Below are 6,000 nucleotides of genomic sequence, written 5' to 3'. Positions count from 1 at the left end.
TTGTAATTTCTCCTTTTTCATTTCTAATTTTATTGGTTTGAGTCCTCTCCCTTTTTAAATTTTTATTTATTTATTTATTTATTTTTGGCTGCATTCAACTTCATTGCTGCAGGCAGGCTTTCTCTAGTTGCAGAGAGCGGGGGCTACTCTTCATTGCAGTGCATAGGCTTCTCATTGCGGTGGCTTCTCTTATTGCAGAGCATGAGCTCTAAATGCATGGGCTTCAGTAATTGTGGCATGTGGGCTCAGTAGTTGTGGCTCACGGGCTCTAGAGCACAGGCTCAGTAGTTGTGACACATGGGCTTAGTTGCTCCGCGGCATGTGGGATCTTCCCAGACCAGGGCTTGAACCTGTGTCCCCTGTACTGGTAGGCAGATTCCTAACCACTGTGCTACCATGGAAGTCCCCCTTTTCTTATATATAAATTTATTTATGTTTGGCTGCATTGGGTCTTCATTGCTGTGCATGGCTTTCTCTACTTGCAGCGTGTGGGGGCTACTCTTCATTATAGTCCACAGGCTTCTCATTGAGGGGGCTTCTCTTGTTGCGGAGAACGGGCTCTAGGCATGCGGCCTTCAGTAGTTGCAGCACACAGGCTGAGTAGTTCTGCCTCGTGGGTTCTAGAGTGCTGGCTCATTAGTTCTGATGCACAGGCTTAGTTGATCCACAGCATGTGGGATCTTCCCGGACCAGGGCTTGAACCCATGTCCCCTGCATTGGCAGGCAGATTCTTAACCACTGAGCCACCAGGGAAGTCCCCTGTATCTTTTTTTTGTGATGATTCTGGCTAAAGGTTTATAAATTTATCTTCTCAAGGAACCAACTTTTAGTTTTATTGATCTTTGCTATTATTTTCTTCGTTTCTATTTCATTGTTCTGATCTTTATGATTTCTTTCCTTCTACTAACTTTGAGTTTTCTTTGTTCTTCTTTCTCTAGTTGCTTTAGGTGTAAAGTTAGTTGTTAATTTGAGATTCTTCTTGTTTCTTGAGGTGAGCTTGAATTGCTATAAACTTCCCTCTTAGAACTGCTTTTGCTGCGTCCCATAGGTTTTCGATCATCATGGTTTAGTTGTCATTTGTTTCTAAGTATTTTTAAATTTCCTCTTTGATTACTTCAGTGATCTCTTGGTTATCTAGCAGCGCACTGTTTAGTTTCCATGTGTTTGTGTTTTTTACAATTTTTTTCCCTGTAATTGATTTCTAATCTCATAGCATGTTGGTTGGAAAAGATGCTTGGTACAATTTCAATTTTCTTAAATTTCCCAAGGCTTGGTGTTTGACCCAAGATGTGATCTATCGTGGAGAATGTTCTGTGTGCCCTTGAGAAGAAAGTGTATTCTGTCACTTTCAGGTAGAATGTCCTATAAATATCAGTTAAAACTATCTGGTCTATTGTGCCATTTAAAGCTTGTGTTTATTTATTTTCTGTCTGGATGATCTGTCCATTGGTGAAAGTGGGGTGTTAAAGTCCCCCACTATTATTGTGTTACTGTCAATTTCCCCTTTTATGGCTGTTAGCATTTGCCTTATGGATTGAGGTGCTCCTATGTTGGGTGCATAAATATTTACAACTTTTACATTTTCTTCTTGGATTGATCCCTTGATCATTATGTAGTGTCCTTCCTTATCTCTTGTAACAGTCTTTATTTTAAAGTCTGATATGAGTATTGCTACTCCAGCTTTCTTGTGATTTCCATTTGTATGGAATATCTTTTTCCTTCCCCTCACTTTCAGTCTGTATGTGCCCCTAGGTCTGCAGTGGGTCTCTTGTAGACAGCATTTGTACAGGTCTTGTTTTTGTATCCATTCAGCCAGTCTGTGTCTTTTGGTTGGAGCATTTAATCCATTTACATTCAAGGTGATTATTGATATTTATGTTCCTATTACCATTTTCTTAATTGATTTAGGTTTGTTTTCGTGGGTCTTTTTCTTCTCTTGTGTTTCCCACCTAGAGAAGTTCCTTTAGCATTTGTTGTAAAGCTGTTTTTGGTGGTGTTGAATTCTCTTAGCGTTTGCTTGTCTGTAAAGCTTTTGATTTCTCCATCAAATATGAATGAGATCCTTGCTGGGTAATCTTGGTTGTAGGTTTTCCCCCTTTCATCCCTTTAAATATATCCTTCCACTCCCTTCTGGCCTGCAGAGTTTCTGCTGAAAAATCAGCTGATAACCTTATGGGGATTCACTTGTATGTTATTTGTTGCTTTTCCCTTGCTGCTTTTAATATTTTTTCTTTGAATTTAATTTTTGTGAGTTTGATTAATATGTGTCTTGGTGCGTTTCTCCTAGGGTTTATCCTGTATGGGACTCTCTGTGCTTCCTGGACTTGGGTGACTATTTTCTTTCCCATGTTAGGGAAGTTTTCGACCATAATCTCTTCAAATATTTTCTCAGACCCTTGTCTTTCTCTTCTTCTTCTGGGACTCCTATAATTCGAATGTTGGTGCATTTAATGTTGTCCCAGAGGTCTCTGAGACTGTCCTCAAGTCTTTTCATTCTTTTTTCTTTATTCTGCTCTTTGGCAGTTATTTCCACCATTCTGTCTTCCAGCTCACTTGTTCTTCTGCCTCAGTTATTCTGCTATTGATTCCTTCTAGTGTATTTTTCATTTCATTTATTGTGTTGTTCATCACTGTGTTTGTTCTTTAGTTCTTCTAGGTCTTTGTTAAACATTTCATGTATTTTCTGAACTCGTGCCTCCACTCTATTTCCAAGATTTTGGATCATCTTTACTATCATTACTCTGAATTCTTTTTCAGGTAGGTTGCCTATTTCCTCTTCATTTATTTGGTCTCGTAGGTTTTTACCTTGCTCCTTCATCTGTAACATATTTTTTTGTCGTTTCATTTTTTTGATGGGGGGCCTGTGTTCCTGTTTTACTCGTTGTTTAGCCTGAGGTGTCCAGCGCTGGAGTGTGCAGGCAGCTGGACAAAAGCCGTGTCTTGTTGCTGAGATGAGGACCTTCAGGAGACCTCACTCTGATTAATATTCCCTGGGGTCTGAGGTTCTCTGTTAGTCCCGTGGTTTGGACTTGGTGCTCCCACCACAGGAGCTCAAGCCCAACGCGCCGGCTGGGAACCAAGATCCTGTAAGCTGTATGGCGTGGCAAAAGAAAAAAGAAGGGAAAAAAAAAAAAGAGTACAATAACAAAAAATAAAAAATTAGGAAAATAAAAAATATATTAGAAAAAATAAAAGTGAAACAGTAACAAGTTAAAACAGAAGCACAAGAGCAAAAAAATAAATAAAAACAAAAACTGGAAAAGGCCTTAGCTGTGGGGGTGGGGCTTAGGCGGGGGCGGGGACCTATGCTAAGGACTTGTGCCACCGACAATGGCAGCATGGCCAGAGGGGTCGTTGGAGTGTGGAGTGTAGAAGTAAGGCCCTGGGTGGGGGTACGTGGACAGGGCTTTGGCTCAGTGCAGCTGGAGGGGCCCTCTGAGCGCAGAGGATCAGGACCAGGACCTCAGCAGGGTCCCAGGGCCCAAGTGGGCAGGGGAAATGCCGGCCGCATTCCCTTTTGATCCTCCCATCTCCCTAGGGTATCTCCCCATCCCCGTTGCTCCCCTCACCATGGGTGGGCCCCTCTGGGCATGGGAACCCCTCCTCTCCCCCAGCCACCCCTCCGGGGCACTGGTCCCAACCTGCCTCTACTTCTCCTCCCGTCCGCCCCACTCCCATGTCCTACCTGGTCACTCAGGGGTTCATCCCATCCCCTTAGGTGTTCGTTGTCCCCCACCAGTGCCTGGTAGGTGCCCAGTTATGTGATTCAGTTATAAATATACAAATATCTATTCATTTTCAGATTCTTTTCCCATATAGGTTACTATACAATATTGAGTTCCCTGCACTATACAGTAGATCCTTGTTATTTTATATACAGTAGTGAGTATATGTTAATCCAACCTCCTAATTCATCCCTCCCCTACCCTTTCCCCTTTGGAAACCATAAGTTTGTTTTTTAATTCAGGTATATTTATTGAAGATAAAAAACTAAAAATTAATAAAAGAGTAAGTGGATTTCCACAAATGGCTAACACAAATGCCTAAGTTTGTTTTTGAGGTCTGTGACTGTTTCTTTTTTGTAAATAAGTTCATTTGTATCATCTTTTAGATTCCAAATATGTGGTATCATATGATATTTGTCATTTTCTAACTCACTTCAATTAGTATACTTATCTCTAGGTCCATTCATGTTGCTGCAAATGGCATTATTTCATTCTGTTATGGCTGAATAGTATTCCATTGGGTATGTGCACCACTTCTTTATCCATTCATCGGTCGATGGATACTTAGGTTTCTCCCATGTGTTTGCTATTTTAAATAGTGCTCAATGGACATTAGGGTGCATGCATCTTTTGGGATTAATGGTTTTCTCCTTATGTATGCCCAAGTGTGATTACTAGATCATATGGTAGCTGTATTTTTAGTTTTTAAAGGAACTTCCATATTATTCTCCATAGTGGCTGTACCAGTTTACATTCACACCAACAGTATAGGAGGGTTTCCTTTTCTCCACACCCTCTACACCATTTGTTTGTAGACTTTTTGATGATGGCCATTCTGAACAGCGTGAGGTGATACCTCATTGAGTATTGATTTGCATTTTTCTAGTAATTAGGGATGTTGAGCATCTTTTCATGTGTTTGTTGGCCTTCTGTATGTCTTCCTTGGAGAAATGTCAATTTAGGTTTTCTGCCCATTTTTTTATTGGGTTGTTTTTTTGACATTGAGCTGCATGAGCTGTTTGTATATTTTGGAGATTAATCCTTTGTCCGTTGATTCATTTGCAAATATTTTCTCCCATTCTGAAGACTGTCTTTTCACCTTGTTTACGGTTTCCTTTGCTGTGCTAAAAGCTTTTCAGTTTAATTAGGTCCCATTTGTGTTTTTCTCATTACTTCAGGAGGTGGGTCAAAAAAGATCTTGGTGCGATTTATGTCAGAGTGTTTTGCCTATGTTTTCCTCTAAGAGTTTTATGGTGTCTGGCCTTATATTTAGGTCTTTAATCCATTTGGAGTTTATTTTTGTGTATGGTGTTAGGGAGTGTTCTAATTTCATTCTTTACACATAGCTGTCCAGTTTTTCTAGCACCACTTATTGAAGAGGCCGTCTTTGCTTCATTGTATATCCTTGCCTCCTGTTATAGATTCGGTGACCACAGGTGTATGGGTTTATCTCTGGGCTTTCTATCCTGTTCCATTGATCTGTATTTGTTTTTGTATGAGTACCATAGTGTCTTGATTACTGTAGCTTTGTAGTAGTATAGTGTTAAGTCAGGGACCCTGATACCTCCAGCTCCATTTCCCCCCATGCCCCCACCCCACCAAATTGCTTTGGCTACTCAAGGTATTGCCATACAAATTGTAAAATTCTTTGTTCTAATTCTGTGAAAAATGCCATTGGTAATTTGATAGGGAGTACACTGAATCTGTAGATTGCTTTGGGTAGTACAGTCATTTTCACAACACTGATTCTTCCAGTCTAAGAACATGGTATATCTCTCCATCTGTTTGTGTCATCTTTGATTTATTTCATCAGTATCTTATACTTTGCTGCGAGCGTACAGGTCTTTTGCCTCCTTAGGTATGTTTATTCCTAGATATTTTATTCTTTTTGTTGCAGTGGTAAATGGGATTGTTTCCTTAATTTCTCTTTCTGATCTTTCATTGTTAGTGTATAGGAACGCAATAGATTTCTGTTTGTTAATTTTGTATCCTGTGACTTTACTAAATTCATTGATTAGCTCTGGTAATTTTCTGGTAGCATCTGCACGAATTGCAGATTAAATCCCCACAATCAGCCCATGTTATGTTTTTCTAAAAACTGTAAGGGAGGAGACAAAACCATATACAGGTTGGCCCTAAGGAACACAAATAAACACATACATCCACATACACTTACAGGCACAGTGGGAAGACTCCACCTGCCCCCCCCTTCTCCAGCTCTGTCTTCTGCCAGGATGCACTGGCAACAGGGGCTCACTCCAAATCCCCCACCCCC

The sequence above is a fragment of the Mesoplodon bidens genome, assembly GCF_964165515.1.
Source record: "Mesoplodon bidens genome assembly, chromosome: 3".
NCBI lineage: Eukaryota > Metazoa > Chordata > Mammalia > Artiodactyla > Ziphiidae > Mesoplodon > Mesoplodon bidens.
The sequence above is the reverse complement of the archived record's forward strand: the minus strand, read 5'-3'. Positions refer to the sequence as shown.